This window comes from Patagioenas fasciata, chromosome 15, assembly GCF_037038585.1.
Source record: "Patagioenas fasciata isolate bPatFas1 chromosome 15, bPatFas1.hap1, whole genome shotgun sequence".
In the NCBI taxonomy this organism is placed as follows: domain Eukaryota; kingdom Metazoa; phylum Chordata; class Aves; order Columbiformes; family Columbidae; genus Patagioenas; species Patagioenas fasciata.
The window spans coordinates 10,505,562-10,527,762 of NC_092534.1; the positions used below are offsets into that span (position 1 = coordinate 10,505,562).

At 49.5% G+C, this 22,201-nt stretch overlaps 1 long non-coding RNA gene across 2 annotated transcripts in view; it reads left to right on the forward strand.

The window, feature by feature from the left end:
* LOC136108479 (uncharacterized) overlaps positions 1-22,201 on the forward strand; it is a 136,906-nt gene that overhangs the window by 25,779 nt on the left and 88,926 nt on the right. Inside the window, exon 5 of one of the 2 annotated variants that reach the window (XR_010652396.2) lies at positions 19,357-19,759. The exons of the other annotated variant lie outside the window; for it this stretch is intronic. This is a non-coding gene — a long non-coding RNA (uncharacterized lncRNA). Of the gene's footprint in view, positions 1-19,356; positions 19,760-22,201 lie in introns of those variants that run through there. 2 annotated transcript variants of the gene reach the window in all.

A 22,201-nucleotide genomic window follows, 5' to 3' on the forward strand; every position in this document is an offset into this window, starting at 1 on the left:
GCCCTGGAATGTGTAATACCAGTTAAAAGTGACCAATGCAGATATGAATTATTAAATCTATTAGCATGGGGCTGCCATAATGAAGTGTCAAATTCTTCACAAAACCAATTCCTATTAAAAACGCCAAAGATTAAAAGCAGAGTAGATTTTAAAATGATGGGAACTGAATGAGAGAGCACAGTATTGATCATCCACACCAGTCATGTCTGTTTCTATTTAGAAATATGAAAAACAGGTTAATGAATTAATGATTCAGAGTCAAAAAGGGGATGAGAGGAGCAAATCTATTTAAGGTGTGACTGTGAGTGTGAAACCTCAGTACTGTGGATGGAGGGGTGGGCGGCAGGGTCACACAGCCCAGCAGACAGCACAGGGAGGTGCCAGGTGTGGGCTTGGTGGCAGCGAACGGACACTGGGGGTCTAGGTTCTCAGCAGCACCAGGGTGAGAGACGGCCAGCCCTGTTGTCCCCTGCGCTGAGGTTCGGGTTTTCCAGCTCAGCCATGAGCAGCTGTGCTGGGAGGAACCGTACAGGCACTGCCGCCCTGGAAACCTGTGCGACTGCTCTGGCTTTTTCTTCCTGAGCCTGAGCACCTCTTCTGTGCTTCAGCCTGAATCCGCACCCAGGAAATCAAAAAGTGCACTGCAGGAGACTAGAAAAATGAAACCAAGGTGTGAGGCAGAAACTTCCACCCCGCATTTGCTTTTTTAAACTGAGGCTTATGATAGGAACTGGTAAAAGATGTAGAAACAAGGTTAAAGACAGAGTTTTGCTGGAATGTTTTGTTTCCATGAATAATAGTTGTCAGCATTTCTTGGCATATCGTGGAAATTTGCATGCCTGACTTTGCTGATCAGCTCTCGTAATTATACATGTGGGTTTGTGCTCCTGAACAGAGGGCTAAAAGTGTGGGGAGACCCACACCTCAGTTCAAGCCTTTTCTCCAGTTACCAGCTGATTTCAGAAAATGTCCCACAGTCAGACAGCTCTTGGGAAATGCATTTCAGCTGCCCACAAATTCATTTATAAAGCTTCAAAAGTACCTTTTCCTGTAACCTTTTCTGTGTTCCAAAATGCAACATGTGTGATTTGTGAAGAACTGGATGCTTTCTGTCCTTACAAATGCAGATGTAATTGTGTTTGAGAACATCTAACATTCATTATTCATCTAGGCACATGTGTGTGTAATTCTGGTGACGTGTGAGTAACCTCCCCTGGTGCTGTTGCCCAGAGGGATGCACTGCGAGGCAGGGAGCTCAACTTTTGTTCCCTTACCTGGTGCTGATGGAATGCATGGCCTTGGGAAAGTTATTTGACTTCTTTGTGGATCATTTTCTCAAAAACCAAACTGGGCACAAGGAAAATTGTCCACTTACGTATCCACTGGAAATCTAAACTCAAGTAGAAAGACAGTCATGAGATTCTAAGAGGAAATGTAGAAAATATTTGAGATTTGGTGTCTGAGTCACTGGGAGGCATTTGGAAAAATCCCCATTGAAAATCCCCTGGATGGCCCAGAACCACAGCGCTTGTTTACTGCTGGCATTATTGTATCGAGTGTTTAAAAGGTCCTTTTCCATCAGCCACACATATGGCTGTTGTGTGGGGTCCTGATGCATATTCCATGTCACCCGTACCACCGGATGATGGAACCGTCCCGTAGATTCTGCTTGGTTTGGGGTGATAATGCTTCGTTTTGTGTATGCACACACATTTCTCTAATTGCTGTGCGATGTTCTACATAAGGCTTCTTGAATTGTTTTCAGTGAGATCAGGTAACCTGTAAAAACATTATTTACTCAGCAGGATTCTTGTCTCCATGCAGCTGGTTGGTTGTTGCACCTCCTCTTGTCAGCTGTGCTGTCTCTTCCTGGCACGTGTTCCGCACACACGTGTTGTGCACACACATGTTGTGCACACATGTTCTGCTCTCATGTGTTCTGCACACATGGTGCGTCCTGGTTGTGCGTGAGCTGGCGGCGCCACTGCTCACCCCTTCCTGTGCTTGGATTGCAACACCTTCCCACGCACTGGATTAAAAGGCAAAACTTAATTTTGTAGAAATTAATTGTGTTAGGAAAATGGTTTTTAAAACACTCTGGAGAAAGTTCTGTCAGCTTGACAGATGAAGGTACTGTTACAAAATGAATTTTGTTGACAAAATAATTTCAGGGTGTTGATAAAATGTGTTTTGTCTTCAGAGTGAAAAATACCAGACTGACAAATACTATTGTCCTTAGAAGTGTTTTTTCAGCTGTCAGTCAATTATTCCCTTTTTAAGCCAGCCAATGATAGGTCTTCATATCTGAAAAAGCTTTCGTAAAAGATAGCATAAAGCTCTGAAGGACAAAATAATTAAACTTTGATTTGTTGCTTTCAAACTGAAAACAGCTTTGTTACTTTGATGAACAAGGATTGGTTGCCTGCAAAGTGGAAACAGGTGGCGAGTATTTGATGGAGATTCGACACGCCTTGCGGACAAGGCTGGATTCGGAGCTGGGTTTCTTGAAACAGCCGTTTGTTTGAAAACTCATCGCTAGAATATTTGAATATGCACGCTTTCAGAAGGGCTTTTGTGCAGATTTCATGAGCCATGGGCAGCAGGATGCCCGAGGAGGGGCAGGGACTGCACCAACGCTCACCATCCACAGCTGCCGCTGCCCCTGGCCGCTGCCCAGGGTGGCCCTTGGATGATGGCTTGAGGCCTAGGTGGATGGTGTCTAGAGGTCCTAGGTGGATGATGGCTTGAGGTCCTAGGTGGATGGTGTCTAGAGGTCCTAGGTGGATGGCTTGAGGTCCTAGGTGGCCATGCTCCTTCCCGGTGCCTTGGTTCTGCTCTTGGTGGTGGTTTCCAGGGGTCATGGTCGGCACGGTTCTGCCTGCCCCTCACCACCCTGGAGCTGCCTGGTGCCACCATCTGCAGGTGTCAAGACTTTGCATCACTATTGCCTGTGGTGACTTGGTGACATCAACAAAAACATCTCTGGAGCACAGGCAGCTGACACAGCTTCCAAACACTGATACCATCATTGGGCTTCTGGTTCAGCCGTAATAATACGTACATACAAACCATCGTGTCCTTTCAGCAGCTCCCAGGAACACTGTGTCCCTTACCATGATGGCTGTGTCAGATCAAGCCAGGAAAACAGTGCTGAATCTGATGAGAATTTATTTTTCAGTTACTGGACCAAAATCCCGCCTGGTGCAGCCCAAGGAAAAGTTCACCAGGTTACAGGGGGGCTAACCGGAGTCGACATGATTTCAGTCCCTGAGTGCGTGGAGCGGTGTCTCCTGGATGCTGTTGGGTGAGGATCTCTTGGGCTCTCCAGCCTTTCTGCTGCTTCCCAGGACGGTGCTGTGCCAGCACTTTTTCTGAAACCCCCGGTTTCTCATTGGGATCTTGGGTTTGCAGACACATCTCCTTTCATCCTGCAGCACAGAAAAAGAAGGAACAGAGTCTTGTGTTACGTATGAACTGGACTCTGCCGGGATTTTTGAGGAAGCTTGAACTCAAGGAGATAGTCTTGTGATGAGGTAGTGATGCTTCATTGCCAGGTTGTATTTTTTTGTCTTCTTTATCAATACTGGCATAACTAATTACATTAAAGCATAAATGACCTTGTTGGAACAGCTAATCTTAGTCAAATGAGTGTGCCACTCCCACAAGTCACTGGAATGACACTTAGCATAATAGCTCCTTAATATATGGAACATCTGTTCTTCGTTTTTGAAATAATCAGTGACTTCCTCATTACCTTCACTTACCAATGCCAAAGTGAGCCAGCCACCTCTAGCATAACATTTAAACTTTTTCCCTTCTGTCTGGATGGGCTTTTGAGATCACCGACAAGAAAATACGCAATCAAAACTATAAATCATCTGAAATCCAGTTACAATTACAGTTACAATTAATATGTGATAATTAACTAATGGTAGTTAATGGCACTGGCTAATAAATGAATAAAAGCACATTTTCTCTTTTGGAATCAGAGTAATGGGGATGCTGGTAGCATCAATAATGCCTCCAGTCTTGCTTTTAAGGGAGACTGTCTTTTGCTTTAGGAGCAGAGGGACTGACACCCTTCCAAAAGCTGCACACGATGGGTGTGTTTGAAACACGCTGTGAACACACGAGCCCCCGGTGACCATCATGCCGAGTGGCACCGTCAGCAGTGCTGGCTGCTCAGGGGCTCCCCTGGCCCAGCTCTGGCTGTCCAGCCCAGGAATGGCCCCAGCGCTGCCGCTGGCACCTCCTGCAGGGACACTGCGTGGGCAGAACGTGCCTCTGGTGACAGGACAGCCATGTTGGGCTCCTCAGGCTCAAACAGCCTCTCCAGCTTGGTCCAGGGTGGCAGGGAGATGTGATATGGCCACTGCCAGCAGAGCTGGGATGTCTGAATATGATTTGGTGATTGAACTTCAGCAGAGCGGCTTTCCCGTCCGCGCTGTCCGTGCTCCGCAGGCAGAGAACTGCCCAGCTCTGCGGGGCTGTGGGACGGAACAGTCCCTGCACGCCTGCTCATCTGCCTTCGGTTCACATCTGCCTTTAGGCTGCTTGTTCCCGTGGTACAATCACAACCATGCTAGAATAACACCTTAAAACCAATCATTTTTATGGGAACACACATAGTATAAAAGGTCTGACTGACTGTGCACACATATACCATCAGTGGCTATTACCCAATAAAGCTGTCAGATAGAGAAACATCACAGCAAGTCCTTGAACAATATCTCCTCAAGTTTAAACAGAGGAAAAGCTCCTCACAATTCATTTCTCATAAAAATAAAGAAAAGAGGATCAATACAAGCTGAGCAAATGAATCAGGGTTGTTTCCTATAGACAAGGAGAGAAAAAGGGTTTGCGACCGCAGGTGCCGGCGTTGGGAGGGCAGCACTGGGCCGTGCAAATCACCCTGACAGACCCTGCCAAGTGCCAGTGGTGACTGAACGCATTGTCTTTTCCCAGAATTTGACTTTTGTTCTGGAGAAGAGCAGGAGCCCGGGGTCTTTCCCCGGAGCTGACTGGCCAGAGTCTGCCAGACAACCCTGTTCTCAGCTTCCTCGCAATGACAAACCTGCAATAACGAGCGGGGTGTAAACGAGCTGCTCTGCTGCACTGGTGTCCTTGTGCCTGTAAGTGCTTTCCGCGCCCTCCTCCCCTCAGCACAAACGCACCTACGAATTCTGGGATTCATCGTCCCATTTTTGCAGCAGTTCTTGGCCTCAAAAGGAGCCATAGAAAACACTTTAATTTCTCTGTAGTGATTAGGAACACAGTGCTTTCTTCATGACATGCTGTCTGTGCTTCTGAGGCTCCTGCACGCTGAACCCTTTGTATTTCTCTCTTCACAGTATGAGTCCCACAATGCTCCATTTAATGGATGTTATTTAGGTTGAAAGGTAAGCAGCTTCTTAAATGCTTTGCTTTCTAGCGTCTGTGTCCTTTTAGAGCCATCTCTCACTCACTTGCAATTGCACATTTTGTTACATGAACATGTTTAGATAGAACAAGGGTTTTTCTCTCCTTCAAATATTTATAGTGATGACTTGTGATGTAATCAATAGGGTTTGCAGAATCTCACCCTGCATCATCGCATCTTTATTCTTCAGAATGATGCTTGCTGTGATATTACAGCTAGGACTGACAAGATAAAGTTGAGTTAAAACAAATTGCACATTATCTACTTCTATCCTGTTGTTGAGACCGCAAAAGAGAATGAATGAAATTCTACCCAAAGAGAAGCTGTTCTCCCTGCTCCCAAGGGCAGCGCTGGCAGGGGCTGTGCTGACACAGGGCTCCTGTCCCCCTTCCTGGCCCATGGCCAGTGCGCTGTTTAACATCAGTACATTATTTAGCTGGCCAATAGCAAAGAGTATTTTTCAAATGTTCTAGGAAATAAATTTCTACAAATTTTGAAGATACTAAAAATGATGGATTGTTATTACCTGATATTTGGAGTTATTTTTCCTAATTCTGTGTAGAAAAGTCAGGCACATGCTGGTAGGTGGAAGGAGCAGCAATCCTATGTCACCTTAGTGCCTTGGTTTAGAATATCCTGGCCATCATAGTAGGAGTCAGGAAAGACTCTTCCTCCTTCTTTGTAGGGACACAGAGGGGTTGTGTCCAAGCCCATCATTCCTGAAATGCCTTTTCATTGCCGAAGGGGCAGTTCAAATCCCTGAGCAGTGTTCTGGGCACCGGACCGTGCTGAGCTCTGCCTGCAGCCAGGCCTGCACAGCCCCGGGCTCTACCCGCTGGCTTGGCCAGGACCTCAGTGGCAATAGCCCACAGTTCCATGGCTGGGGGAGGCTTCAATGGCCACACCAGCTGGCCACCTGCTTCTGCATTGAGCCAGAAGGACACCAAGGATGTGTCCCACATGGCACTGGACTGTCCTGCCGTGGGAGATGTGTCTGGCCAGCACTCAGGCTGCCCTTGACATTACGGTCCAACACCAGTTAATGCACCACGTGCACGTACAGTGAGTGCAAGATGTGGCATTTGCGCAAAGACGTGTCAGTGCCATGCCAGTGTGCCTGTTTGTGGCCATGGTCATCTTTGCCTCATTGTTGATACGGATTAATTAGTATTTTATAGTACACACGTGGTGGGCCACCCCCGTTCCTGTGTTGAGGGAACATAGTAACCCCTTGGTGAGCTGCTGAGCACACCCTGGGGCTCGTTCTGCCAGGAGCACCCTGTGAACAGGTCCACAGCAGCTATTGGGTGCTCCTGTCCCTCTCCTGGATCCTTCAGGTGCGCACAGAACCTTGTGCAGAGCCGATGCAGGAGCCTCCTTGCTGGGTACCAGCAGTGCTATCCCATTCTAGTGCAGATGCTCTTAATAAATGCAGGGCTTAAAAGTGCCAGTTGGGACCAAAATAGTAATGAAATTACACCATAAATGCAGCAGGAAAGCTGATGTGGTTCTCTGTTAAAAACTCATCTGTATCTCCCATGTCATAGAGCTCTGAGGAGGCTCCGCAGAGTCCCTCCCAATCCCATTCACAGGAGCCCCGTCTGCTTTGAAAGGCTTTGTTTTTTCCAGAATATCAGGGGTTTGGTTTCTTTGGACCTGACTGCAAATCCAGGATGCCTTTGTGTGCATTTTGCAGGGCTCTATCCCAGCAAACAGACTCCTTTGTTTCTCAAGCCAGTCAGGCCCAGCACCTGCTCTGTGTTCTCTCCCATTGGATTTGTGTCACTGTTCCATTACGGCAAGGTGCTGCAGACAGGAGATGAAAAGAAGCTTGGAAGTCTGTTTCTATGAAAGTCAGAATTTATTTTTAAATCTCTTGAATTATTTACTTTGTCTGCCTTTTTGTAATGACAGGTGAATACATTTATGACTAGTTCTCTTTCCTAAGGTAGCACTTGGCATGAAGGGAATTGATTACATGTAGGGTAAATGCAACTGATGTTAAATTTTAAGTCAAGTTTCAGCTTTGCTGAAATTTCAGAAAGAAAGCAGTGTGTTATAAATTAAACTCTGCTTTGTGTGTCTTCTTTTTAAAGAAGGCTCAGCATTGGGGAATGCAGCAGGAACAAAACAAACACAGCAGATAAGGGAACCTCGTGTGTAAGGATGTTCTGCACCAGCTCTCGGCAGACAGCTGTGAGAGGCTGGTGTGGCAGCCCATCAGCTCTGTGTGGAGACGTGATGGACTCAGCAGCATACAAACACCTCTGGCAGGAACTGGTGTCAGTGGCAAATTGCTGGTCTGTGGCACGAGCTGCTGCTTCGAACTGACAGCATGATTAAACTGGCTGCTCCGTTCTGCGGGAGAGCGCATGCCCTGTGCACTGCCAGGGAAACCTCGTTCTGCTTCAGAGCAGTTTAGACACTGACACCATCAGAGCTGAGCTGACGAGGATCCTGCTCAGCCGCGGGTGTGCAGGTGCAGGACAGCGGGTGCAGGACAGTGGGATGGCGTGGCTGTGCTGCCGGGGTCACCCAACAGCCATCGGCATGCACTGACAAACAGCTCCCTGTTCTGCCATCCGAGGCTGTAGTTAACATTCAGTTCCTCCCTCCAGAAGGCTGGGCTGATCTCAAGTTAACTCCTGTGGTGTGGGAGGTGTGGGGAGCGCAGCCCCAGAGCCGGGAGGTGTTGTGTCTCCAGCAGGAGCTGGGCATGGAGCGGTGACCTGGCAGCTGCTGGCCAGCCCTCAGTAACTGGCCCTGCAGGCAGCTAATGTGGAAAGGGTCGTCACTAGTTTAACTTGCCATCTGTCAAGCCCTGTTTCCATCCCTGGAGCGATAACTCACAGGCGATGCTTTGGAGGAGAACAGTTCCTTCCAGTGCTGCATACAGGCACTGGGGCCCTGTGCAGCTGAGCAGAGAGCAGATCTGGCTTAAATGTGGTCTCCTGATTTTTATGAGCTATGATTTTTACTGTCCAAGTTCTTATGTCCCAGATTTCCAGCTGTTGTGTTTAAACGTGATGGAGATGACCCTGGGAGCAGGGGGAGCAGCTCTGCTGTGGTGATGCTGCTTTGGCTGCCGCTGCCAGTGAAGCACTCGGAGCTGAGCTGGGTGACTTGCAGTATAATCCACATCTGCATCGTTTCGTTGTGTTTTAACACGCAGACTATAGTTTAGTGTGTCTGAGTGGATTTATTGCTCTGGGTCTTGTTCTGAGGAGCAATGATCACTGGGTGCTCCATTATCTTTTAGCTTGTGTGTATGAAACAAACTGTCATCTCATGTTTCCTGTAGCTTATGACCCATTTCTGATAGAGGAATGTAAAATGATTTTATGATTTAAAAGTAGAAAAGGTTAACTCTAAATAATAATAAAAAGTTAAAATGCAGAATAGAAATGTTGCATTAGTTTTTATAGGTTCTACATAATTTTGGTTCCTTCCCCAAAGGATTTAGTATAACTCAATGAGAAAATTGCATTCAAATCCTGTGGGCTGCTCTGCCGTGACTGAACTGAAATTAGAGGAGATGTACAAAGTAGTTTTATAGAAGCAGTTTGGATGGCTGCCTGCTGGGAAGCGCTTGGTGCCTGGGCTGTACCGGCCCTTGAACAGGACAGCGGTGGGACGCGGTGTTGGTGAGGAGGGGGACACAGCTGCGTGCTGTGACCCGGGTGCGCAGGGGCCTCGCTCACTGTCCTGCCCGTGGTGTTTGCCCAGAGCTATGGGGAGGCAGCAGCTCCTCACACGGCTGCTTGCTTGGAGCATGGTTCTCATTTTAAATGTTTTGTGGGCTTGTAAATGGCAACTTTATCTTCTAGGGCTGCTCAGCATGCAGTGCTGTGGTCTGAAGCCTCCCAGAGGAAGGAGTGCTAGTGAGAGACTTTGCCATCTAGCCCAGACCCACGGGCATTGCTCCTGCTCCCTCCTTAGCCTTGCCTTGGGTGTTTGCTGAGCTCCAAAGCTTCCTGAAGCAGTCCCATGAGCACAGGCACAACAAGCTGTGGCTTTGCCTGTCCCACACGCTGTTGGGAGCACCACTGAAGGATCCTCCTATACACAGGCAGGGTGCTCCGCCTTGCTCTCCTGTGAATGCGATGTGGCACACAGCTGGAAGCTTGGGACAGTCTTAGCTCCTTGGTTTTGGGAACAGAGAGATGAAAATCACAAAGTAACTGTGTGTGTCTGCCCATGAAGGGCCCTTGGAAGGGCTCCCGAGTGAGGAGCAGCACAGGGACTCAGCTGGGCCTGGTGCTCTGAGCAGGAGACTTGGGGCTGTGAGCACAGACAGGACCTGGGTTGTTAGTCAGTGCTGACATTCCAGACATGACTAAGCCATTTTGATGAAAGAGATGGAATCTGACAGTTTTACTATTCAATTGTTTCTTATAGATTGCAAATAAAAATAAATTGGCTTCTTTCAAAAGAAGAAACTGTGGAAAAGCTTTTGTAAGCAGAAGCAAGTGGTCTCTGAAGCATGGCAGGCAGCTCTGCATCCCCAACCAGCTAACAAGCTCTTCGAGGCCCAGTGCAGCCGCTGGACTGAAAAGCAAATGCCTTTTCTCAGCTCGAGCTTTGCCTTGAGGCACTTGGGAAAAGAAATTCACAAGAGGAAGGGGAGGCTTTGGAGCCTGTGCATGGCCCAGCGGGCAGGCTCATCCCAAAGTGGTCACAGCACATTGCGGACAACTCAGTGCAGGCAGGGTGAGCTCCTGCCTGTGCCGCCAGCCCCGCGAGGGCTGCTCCCAGGAGAAGCCATGAGAGCGTGTAAGGCTGGCACAGGCTCTGTTTGCTGTTTCTGCTGCAGCGGGTGCAGGAGGACAAGTGAGATCAAGTGTAGCTGCTGCCCAAACCCTCTGGGAGATGTGGGGGTCTGACAGGCTGGGGTGAGGCTGCAAGGAGCAGCAGCTGCAAGAAGGCAGCAGCTGCTGTGGGAGGGATGAGCCCCTTGGCCCTTCCAGGGGGGTGCTTTGCTGCTGGGTGCCTCCTTGGCAAGGGCAGCGTGCGGCTGTGTGAGCTGCCCATCCTGGGGCTCTCTCCGTGGGTGCTGGTGTTCCCGAGGCTGCCTGCAGCAGACTGGTTTTTCCAGGGGCTGGAGCTGGTGTCACAGTGGGTCTGTTTGGTGCCTCCTGGCCTCCCACCCCCTTTGTGAGGCTGCTTTGCACAGAGGCTGCTGCAAGGCATCTGAGGAGCAGCACAACCACAGGCACTGTGATGTGTTCAGTTTGCACTTAGGAGGGATCTCTGGCTTAGGAGGTTTATCTGCTGCTTCTATAGATCACAGGCCGGTCATTGTCCTGCAGGCAGCATCCTGCTGACATCTCTGCAGGACTGAGCCTCTGCAGGTTGCCAGTGCCGGGGTGGTGCTGGGGGATGCTGTGCCCGGGCTGGGGCTGGCAGCGGGTGCTGGAGAAGAATGGGGTGCAGCCTGCCTGCAAGGGAAGGGCTTGGTGCTTGTCCCTGTGAGCTGCTTGCTGTAGACCATCCCAAGGAATTAACCTTGATGCAGACAGAAAAGCCAGGAGAGCGATTGCCCTGACATCAAACAGGCTGACAGAACGTGCGGGGGCTGCATCTGGACAGCGATGATCAGGATGTGTCTGTCAGGAGGGGCTGGAGGCCTTGCTATGCCCTGGCTGGGAGCAGGGAGCGCGGTGGGTTCCCTTGCACACATCTGGGAATGGCTGTGGGAGCAGCTCTGTCCCCCCAGGGTGCTGATGACCACAAGAGTTCAGTGCCCTTGGCTGAGTTCACCCCAGCCCTTCAGCATTGAGCGGGACCTCCCTGCGCAGCAGAGCTCCAGCATCCTCTGTGTCCTCAGCACTGTGTTTCTGGGGCAGGACAGGGAGGCCGGCTGCTCTTCTTGGGCTCTTTGCACCTTTGAGCTTTGCTCCTAAGGGCTGGTGTGTGCTGAGCTGTCTGTTTATCAGCTGGTGTTTGCAAATGAAGGTAAAAGTGTTCTGGATTCTTTGGAGGACTTTGTTTTCAAAGACGGTGGAATACATACGCAAATGGCTGTAAGGAAAATGCCTTTTATTGTTCAAGATAAAGAACTTCACAAAGCCTTAGAGACATCACTTCATTCAGGAATTAAATTGCAAGAGTCATCTAGTGTCAAATAAGTTTCATTTAATAGGTCATTCACTTAAATAAAGTTTCTGTAGAAATCAATATCACTTTCTCCTGCAATTGACAGCTCAAGACATTGAAAATGGCATTTTTCACATAAGGTTTATTTAATTTTAGGAGGAAGAATCCCTCCCACACCTTCTGCTTGGTCCAGGCAGTGCTGGTACAAGGTTACCAGTCTGCTGAGGTGAAACCCATCCTGTCCTTTCCCATGGGGAGAGCGTGAGGTCACTTTAGGACAGCCTTGCCAGTCTCACCTGCGGTCAGGATGCCATTGTCACGGGGCTGCGTCAGAGGTGTGTCCACAGGGACCGGTCGTTGTGTTTTCTCTCAGGGATGAGTGTGGCAGGGCAAAAGGCCTCTGATATATCTTAACAGAACTCAGGTTTCTGTAGAGACAGATACCTGTGGGCTGTGGAGACTGGAGATGGCAACGAGGATGCTTCTCTGTCCAGGTGGGTGAATCTTGCGATTTCAGCCTCACTTAAGAAAATGGACACATTTGCTCCGTATTTTATATTTCAGCCAAATAGTATCCCATGGGGAAGGGAGGAGACCCTGGCAGCTTTCTCCGCCATTTCCCAATAGAGCTGTGTGTGGGAAATGAGAGCTGTTATTATTCCTACTATAGTGAAATAATTGTTTCTGAACACTTGCTGTTTCCTCCACTTGCTTTTCAGTCTTAAGCAATTCCTGAGGTTGACACGCCATCTCCAGTCACATTTGTCTTGTGTGGCATGACTGATGCAATTACGGCTGACATTGTCACAGCATTTTTCACAAATGCCTTCAATTGCAGGCTGGCAGATCACCCCTGAAATGAGCAGTGGGAGACATGAATACCTTAAACTTCCTCTACAGAAAAGAGTTGCTGGCTCCCGGGGCTACATGTGGCCAGTGTCAAGTTTTTAAAGCAAATGCTTTTCTCCTGGTTGTGTGGAAGAAGCAGTGTTATCGCCCCAGACTTGCAAGGCCAGCACGTGGACTTTCCCTGACAGCGTTTTAGGTCACGAGGCACCACATGCAGCTGCTGAGAAGAACTGTGTGGGCAGTAGCCATCCGAGCTGGAGGCAGCTGGGGATGCAGGGCGCTCTGCCCCGGTGCCGGTGCAGGGAGGTGCAGAATGGGAGGGACAGGGCACTGGCCCACTGGCCAAAGCCAGGCTCAGCAAACGAGCACGTAGGAAACCTCTGTCACTCCCAGGTATTTACTGCTGGGCTGTCAGGGCACTTCAGACACTTCTGTGAAGGGGGATGGCAACACCGGTGTGCGCTCAGCAGCGGGACGAGTGGCAGAAGCCTTGGGGACACCTGTGCTGGCTCACAGCACAGGCACACGGGACGCTCACTGGCCCCGAAACATCAAACTGGGGTGTAAATTTCTTGTCCTTGGAGCGTACAGCTGCAGGAGGCAGGATGTCTGTGGGACAGCAGATGCTGGCTGTGGCAGGGACGCTGCGCAGGCAGCAGCCCTGGCGTTGCAGCAGTGCTGGCAGCCGACCATGCTGTGCTGCCCCACGGGGACGCTGCTGGGACCCAGGGCCGGCTCCTGCCTTCCTGAGAGCTCCTTGCGGGGGGTGCAGCACACTGGCTGCGTGGTCCATGGCATGCTGGCTGTGCGATTCCATGGCATGCTGGCTGTAGGGTCCGTGACAGGCTGACTGCGCAGTCCCATGACACGCTGGCTGTGCGGTCCCATGGCATGCTGGCTGTGCTCCAGCTCCTTACTCTGAGCATGGAGGACACATGCAGGACATGGCTGAAACATCTCAGGGAAGCTCACCCAGAGCTGACGGCAGCTCCCCACTCCCCGCCTGACAGACAGAATTAGGTGCCATGTAAAACCACCCAGGCTTTTAATGACCTCTTTCAGACACAAACTGACCATCTAACTTTGCACGATTCACTGAAATTCCATTTTACTCAACGAAATAAAAATAATAGTTTAAACTGTTTCAAATATAGCTGTAAATCCCTAACAACGTTAACCTTTTCCAGAGCATTAAACTGATCCCTGGTGGATTCTTGAAACTGCTATTAGGAGGAGGCATGAGATAGTCTCTCCTGAACTTCATGTTCCCAAAGTAAATAACGAGCCACGCTGATTGTGGGGTTTATTAGCTTTCTGACTGGTGCCTGCCTGTCTCCTCACCCTATTCTGAGTCATCAAACATTAGCACTTGCTGCGTTAGGAAGGCAAAAGTTCACGCACAGATTCATCGGGGGACCATCGCGCTGCCGGGGTCCATGAGGGACCAGCAGAGCAGAGCTGTCTGCTCTGTCTGCTCGTGCCGCGAGCGTCCGCCTTCCCAGGGATCTGAGCCTCTGGTCCATAGGCAGCAGGGGTTGGCTGGAGACAGCAAGAGTGGGAGAGGTTTAATTAGGCTGCTGGGTCCAATTCATTCGTTGTACAAGACCAGATCCAGTATTTCATTTTGGTTCACTGCCTGAGGGAAGGGCATGGGGACCACTGACCTCTCTGGGGCCACGGGCGATTGCCCCTAAAAGGGTCAACTGGCCTAAAGGAAACACCTTTTTGACAATAACGCCACAGTCCTGCCCAGACAGGGAAGAGCAGGTCAGGGCCTGTGTAGCCTGGTGCTGCATTTGGTCCTTGGAGATGGAGCTCCTGTTCTCCGGCTCCGTCTGTCACATCAACCTGCGTGGCTGCCACGCCACCTCGGGAGGCTCCGGCTGTGCCGACCGTTCGTGGCGTGCTGGGAGAGCCGCTGCAGTCCTGCATCCAGCAAGGGCAGATTACTTATAGGCTGCTTCAAGGACCATTAAAAGACATTTATTTCTAAGAAAGGACCAGTTCACATTCTATCTGACATCCTTAATGCTTGTAATTTCTATGAGCAGTAACTGATTCCTGGGGCTCTGCTGACTGTAACACAAATGGACAGCAGCTGGTAGGAGGGATTTCCTAACCTTGCTCTATCAGGTCCCCTGAAGATGCCGAGTGATTTCTATGTTCCCAGCAGCTGTAACCTGGTAGTGACACAGGGTTGTGACCTGTGTGCGATACGTCCTGGCTGCCATTTCCATGGCAGCAGCATGGTGAGGAAGCAGCTTCGTACCTTCAGCACTCTCTAGTTTTCCTCTGTTGTAGCCCCTTGCCAGGGCTGTGGTGGCACTGCCAGTTCTGTGGAACAGGGACAGCCCTGGGCTGCATCCTGCTCTGGTGGGGGGTGCAGTGGGGGGGACAGGGAGATGTGGCACAGCTGCCCGGGGGGGCCTGCGGAGCCTGGGGGGTCCCTGCGGTACCTGGGGTGACCAGCAGTGAGGGGCAGGCGGGGGCCTGGGTGTCCCCCACCCTAAGCAGAGGGGACGGGCCCTGTCTCTGACAACAACCTCTGTCCCGAATGGCAGATGCCATGTTCTTAAATTCTTCTGTTAATAACTAGCTCTCCACACTGTTTTTAGACTAAACAGCTGACAATTAATAAGCTTGTTACTACATTCATCCCAGGCACTTCACATTGAATTACTGATATGTTAAAGATCTGATTACCTTTGACGCTAATTAACTTAAAACAGATCCAGCACAACAAAAGCATTCTCCGCTCTGAGAAGGTGACAATCAAAATTGGTGCCATCTGGTTTTTATTGGTAAGGAGTAGAAAACTCCTTTGTGCTCAGAGAAGGTATCACAATTGGAAAAAGCTATGATACATAGCTAAAATGTTCATGTTTCTCATCTTGTCGTAGCTACAGAGCTTTCAATAGTGCAAAGTCGATTTTTATTTGGACATATTTGTGAGATTAACATAAACCGTGGGCCTGGCTGCAGTTTGCCCTTCTGATAAACAAGGATAAACATCATGGGTACTAACTGAGAAAGGAGAGCTGGCAGCAAATAGAGGATTATTGAAGAACATTATTTTCAGAGGTGCAGCTGCTTGTCTCTGACAAATTAAAAAGGGAAGCATCTGCCAGGCGCAATGGGAAGGAAGTGCTCCAGGAGATGTTTTGTCAAGAGTCTGAGGCAATGGTCCTGTGGAGACAGTCTTCTGGTGCTCTGCAAAGTATTGTGATGCTGGATGTTCACATTCAGAGAGCCAAAGTAGGCATCTGTGTGCGTTGTGCAAGTAATGGCGTGTTATTTAAACATGCTTTCCTCTAGAGTCTGTGTTCTCTAGTTCTCTGTCAGTAGAGATGTGTCTTAGAAGGGTTTCTTCCAAACGAGGAGGCAGTTCACCCTTCAGTGCTTCTGGTAGGACAGATAGACCATCTCTCTCCCTGTGCCTCATCCAGGCTCACACCAGTCCCTCTCACCCTTGCTTTGTCTGGGCATTTTAATAACGGGGCGAAGAAAAGCACAGGCAAGTGCCTACCAATAGCATGCACTGTGCTCTTGGTCCCTGCAGCAGGGACAACAGCAGCTCCGTGTGTCACTCTGAGTGCTGCCCGTGCTGCCGAGCCTGGACATGGGGCTGGGAGCCTGCGCTTGCCCGGCATCACCGGCATCTCTGCGCTGCAGCAGGTGTCATTGCCACACCAGGGACAGGGCAGGTGTGCTGTGTGTCACTGGTGTCCCTGCGCTGCAGCGGATGACACCACCACACCAGGGACAGGAGGGTGTCCGTGCTGCTGGGGTGGAGCTCCAACCCTTGGCCACAGGACATCAGTCTTTTACATTAATCATGTCTCCCTGGACAAATCCAGTGAGTTGTAGATGAACCTGAGATAAATATGGTTTATACAGTTCTTGGCACTTCCTTAGCAGAAGGTGGTTAACTGATGTAGTTTATTAAATGTCTTACAGCTCGTGTTTGGTCATGTTTATCCATAGGTGACCATCTATTTTCTGTGTGATTATACTGGAGGGAACTGGCTGGCTTTGCTGCAGCAAATTCCTTCAGCTGCCCAAAGCCTGTTCTAGGGCTTGGTGCTTAACATGCTGCTGGAGTACAGACACATCCTTTAAGCATCAAGAAAGAGATGTGGATCGGGGGTTTTTTCTTAAAAAAAATGACATTTTGAAGCAGGTTAAATCTACCACTTTTCCACATTTTCTCAGAGAGAGATTTCGTCTGGCTAGTGTACGTGCTTTCCATGAGAAATTATTTATGAGCTCCTGAGTCCCTTGTCTACTGTTCTTGATGTAACAATAGTAGATCTGGAGGAATGACCCAGGTTAGGTTTATAGTCTCACTTCAGATGTAGTGCCAAGTTATTCAGTGCTTCATTTTGTTAGCGTCTGAACCAAAGGGCAATTTATCTCAGCAATGTCCTTCGGATTACACCTATATACCATTTACCAATAAGGCATGTACCTGCTGCTCCAATCCCAGAAGAAATCAATGTTTTATTTCAGAAATGCAATTCTTCGCTCTCCCTCCTTTTGCCATGCTTACGAAAACAAACTTTTAGGGACCGTGGGAAGAAATATGGACAGATTGTGTAAAAACCTTGTTTTCTTCAGCTACTGCATCCTCTTCAATTATGGATAATAGACCAGCTCACTATGGGGCATGGTCGTCAATGCTTAAGTGATCAATATATATGAATGGGAAAGGTCCCCTCCAAATCACTGGCCTGGATATCTGCAGTCCCAGTGGGAGATGTGGCCATGTTATTAGTGCCTTTGCTGGCCAAAGGCAAAACTGTGGCTCAGCTCCTTGTTCGCAGCCAGCTATCTATCTTGGCACTTGGATAATTATAATGCATGCTTTATTGCTTGTAAATATTTTAACCTTTCTGACACATTATCCCCTAGGGCGATTGGACCACCTTAATAATAGAGCTGATAATTATCCTTCACATGAATAAAGTTATCACAAGGGTCCTGTATAAATTACATGGAAAAGATGACTGATTTCACTGGCTGGTCATCACCAAAATGGGAGGAGGCACAGATTGTGACAACTTAATGGGGAAGGTAATAAAACCAACAATAAATTCATTTATAATACAAGCAATGATTCTCAGGTCCTTCTGTTTGTTTTCATGCTAATAGAAGATAAATGTCAGATTAAGAACAAGACCTGAAATTTCTATTAAAAATATTTGAAAAATGTCATTAAATATCAGCAATTCACAGCTCGAGAAGTGTCAGCATGGGTCTGAGTTACCTAAGTGAGCTCCTTGGAAGCAAAGAGGGGATAATAGTATTTGCTTTGCTGTTTCCTGAGGGACTGCGGGGGTGTTCCTGCAGCGCTGAGAGCATTGGGACCCTGTGCTGTCCCCGCACGTCTGGAAGGAGCAAGATGTTGTGTGGTGCTGCAGTGAGGAGAAGAGCAGGACAGACCCTGCCAGGATCCCGAGTGGGGACACACGACTGCTTTGGGAGGCTGCACGGGAACCCAGTTGCTGTTGGGCACAGAACAGGACTGGAGTGCAGGTGTGCAAAAGCGGCAGTAACAGAGTGCTGAGCAAGGGGAGGATGCGTCACGGTGTGTACGAAGGTGTAAGACACACGCACTGGAAATCCATGAGGGACGGGCGTTTGCATCTTGAAGTTCCATGTCAGATGTCTGGTTATCCACCTGCAGTGCAGGCTGTGGAAGTGCACATGTGCAGCCCTTGACGTTCATACTCTGCACCAACAAAAGGTTTGGGAGTGCGAGTGGGTGGTGGTGGGAATGTGGGTGGGCAGAGTGTCTGGGGGGGCTGAGACCCCCGTGTTGGAGCGGGGCAGAGCGGAGCCTCCTGCGGCCGCGGTGCTGGGGCAGGAGGTGCCGCAGGCACTGCCCTGTGTGGCAGCAAAAGCAGGAGCGGCTCCTCCCGGAGAACAGCCTGGCCGGGCCGTCCTGGTGCTGCGTGGTCTCTTCAGCAGTCGTTGTAGTGCAGGAATTAATCTGAGGATGTCTCTGGGAAGCAGGCTGGGGAAGGGAGAGTGATGGAAATCGTATCTGTGTCTGTGCTTAACATTCGTGGTGCGTTCTCTTGCTTGCACTTCTTCTAAACAAGCACTCTGAGGTCGGAGCCCTGGTGCCTCTAATCTGGTGAGCTCCTTATTGATCAAGTCTTGCCATGTGATCTCCTGTGCTGCCTGGTGCTGCACAAAAATGGGTAAATTGCTCCTTATACCTTAAAACAACCTGAATGTTTTTAGTGCATGTGGGCCCCTCTGATAAATACGGAGGCACAGCTCGGAAGAGAACAGAAAAAGCAGAGGGATAATTAACAGCTGGAGCACGACAAACCAGCTCCCCAGCCCGGGCCCTGGAAGAACGTGATACATTCATCATGTTGCTCTCTGGGCTGACGCTACAGCTCTGAGGTGTGAGGTGCTGAATTACAGTCTCTAGAAAATATCGTTTGGGGAATGTTGAAGAGAGCTGGTGAACAATGTGCTGGAGGGTGACAGATATGGTTGCAGCTTCATCTAACGCTTTCACAATAAAAAGCCGTCTGGGGTTTTCCCATCGCTGCCCAGGCTGTATGCCAGGCCTCGGCGCGGGAAGTCACACTCAGCAGCACTGGGCTTGCTCGGTTCTGATGGCTGTTTCTGTCTTCTTTAAATGATTATTTTATTACTGAGCGCAACACTAACAATGGCTGATGAATCTCAAGCTTAATGAAGCTCCCTCTGTGATTCAGCTGTTGTAGAAAACAACAAATAGAGAGCTCTTAACACTGGCTTTGGACATGGTCTAACCTGGACACCCCTTGGGCTCTCGTGTCTGTGCTGTGGTGTCCCAGGGGATGCCGAAGAGGCTCCTGGATCGGAGCAGCTGCCTGCAGGGTCTGGGCTCCACAGCCATCGCCAGGAGCTGCACCAGGAACTGCAGCTCACTGGGGGTTGGGGGCAGCCAGGAGCTGCTTTGTCAGATGCTTTCCTTTCCTTCTTCACAGGGAATCATTCAGAAGACTTTGACCTGGCATGACACTTCGCTCCAAACCTGCCAGCAATCACAGCAGCCTGCCCTGCGTCAGGCTCACGGCTCGAGCGGTGCTGCCGCCTCTCGAGCATCCTGCGCAGCCTCAGCCGTGCCCACCCGTGAGCCCCGCGGAGAAGCACACACTGCGGTAAGGACTGGTGAACACTGGCTGAACTCACACGCTACACTTCTCTGGCAGCAGAAAATAGTTCATTAATTAAATGGGTGACTCCCACAACCACTATAATGAGTGGTGTCTGTACACAGGGTATGAATGGGAGATGAATGGTCAGGTTTTCTCTGTGGAGTTTTAAGATGGTCTGCTACCTCTTAAAAAAAACCCACAAGAATCTCAAAAAGAAGACACATGAGAGCTATTTACATGGGAAAATCTACCAACAGCAGTATGTTTCTTCTAGAGGGATTTTCCTGCACATGTAATGAACGCTCCCAGCAGTACTGAAGCATATGACACTCACCTGGATGTCTGGTGAGGATGCATCAGGTGTTTTCTGCAGAAGATGTGGGATTCAAGGTTGTTCCACCCTTGCTCACATGCTACCTCCAAGGTGGATGGCGGGTACCTGATGTGGCATCACAAATACCGCTCCAGAAGCCCGGTGTCTTGCGTAGGCCTGGTGATAGGTCTTCCTGCAAAAATGGCAAGCTTTATAGCCAAATGGAAAAAATTGTCCAGTGCTGAAGCTGGATCACTTGGGTCAGTTTATGGGTTTGTGGGCTCAGCTCCATAGTGAAACTCAGCCCCTGTCAGCTCCCACCGGCTGGAAAGCACTGGTGTGCGTGGTCAGTTTTAGGCGCTTAAAAGAGAGGTGGACTCCTCTGTTGGCCCTAATAAAGGTGCTGATCCCTCAGGTCAACTGGCCTGTGAAGTGAGGGACCCAGAGGTAAAAGAGAAAGTGTGAGGAAGGTATCTCTGCTGTGCTGAGAGAAATAGCTTTCTTATCCTAAATTTTCAAGCAACAAAAGCCATGCAACTGAATAGCAAAGATAGATTTGCTCTGGGCGTTTGCATGTAGAAGTCTAGATTTCTGTAGTTCTGTTCTTATTGGATGTTTCTGGTCAGGGAGAAAACCTCCGAGTGCTGCCTGCGTGGAGCTGCAGGGGCCCTGGGCAAGCGGAGCCTGAGTGAGAAAAAGTGTGTGTCCCACCTCCTGAGAGCATCTGCTTCCCTTCCAGCATGGAGCTGGCTAAACCAGCAGCTTTTATGGGCTCTGCTCCTGCTCCAGAATGGCACTGTGATTACAGGATGGACATAAAGTCACAGAATCATTGTCAAAATTCAAAGTAAAAATACAGCTCATAAAAAAATGTGTCACCCGAACAAATATAAGAAGAGTTATGACTTTCCATTCTCCCTTCCTGGAGGCAGGGGAAGAGCGTGCCACTGTAGCACACGCCAGAGGAGCCAATAGTGACCAAAATGGAGCATTTCCCTGCCCCCGGAGAGGCCCTTTCAGAGTTATTAGTCATAAGTTTCTATTTAATGTACTGATTAGGGCCGAGACTTGTAGACAGCCACTGGCTGTGCATGTGAATTGACTTAAGCATTATTATGTACGACCATCATCAGCTCTGCTACCCAGGAAGATTGATACACGGAATGAATCTTCTCAAGCTGTTTCTGAAAAGATTCACGACACTGCAGTGAAAGTGGCTTCCAATGGGAACCTCTGTGTTCTGATGTCAGCATATATTTTATTCCCCTTGACTACAAGGGCTGGTTAGGTTATGAGCCTCCCACTGAAATGGACTGCAAACAATTGCCAGATAATTGGCTCTTTTCCTTGTAGGCTGATGAAGTTATGATTCACCCCTGGGTCCCTGAGCAGCAGTCACAGCACTGTGGGTTGCTGATCTCCCACCCAGCTGCACTTGCCTGCTCTCCTCTCCGCTGGGCACAGAGGCCCCGAGCACAGCGGGCAGGAGTGGCCGCTAGGCTGGGTCTAACGCTGGGCTGGCTGCCTGGACCAGCAGCTGGCTGGTCCCGGGGCGCTGGGGCAGGCAGGCGGGCTGGGGATGATGTTGCAGATTCAGCTGCAGAGTGATGCTGGCAGCCGGCTGCTGCGGGCATCGGTCCCTGGCAGGTGCTGCCGCCCAGCTGCCCAGTGGAGCTGCAGGGGGGCACACGCTGTCGCGTTTCTCCTTTTCCAGTCTTGTGCCCTAAGTAGGATGGCACGGCAAACAAGGGTTGGTGGCCCCGCGTGCTCCCTTCAGCAGAGTTCTCATGCCCTCGTGCCCAGGGGTGGATGTGGAGGAGTTTTTGGTACAATCAGGGCACCTGGGTCCGTGTGCGCCTGGCGTGTGTGTCCGTCTGACAGCAGCATGGCTGTCACTGCGGGACAGGGTCAACATGCAAATTATACTCATTATTTTCAGAATAAGACCATGGCTTGCATGGGTAAATGTTTCATGAACATTTTAGTTGTTGCTTTTTTTTCTCCTCCCAGACACAAAAAATCTTCTAATAAGTGCAAATTTAAAAGTTGGATATTAATTGGTGCTAAAATGCCAATTCAAATTCCATCAGAATTCCAATTACCAGTGACCATGAGCAGTGTTTGCTGGATCAGTCAGAAAAAACAGAAACAGCTTGCTGAATGCCTGATTTTTGTCCCTCTGAGTAGCCGTATTTAAATCAGTTTTTCAGAAATCTTTCTTCCATTACAGCAACTTGAGAGAATTCATCTTTAATAGATTGTAATGAGAATTTAAATATTTTGTGTATTAAGCAGTCTGCTAGATCTGCTTGTTAGTGTAACTGTCAATAATTGCCAGATCCATGGGCAAAGTGCTTGCCC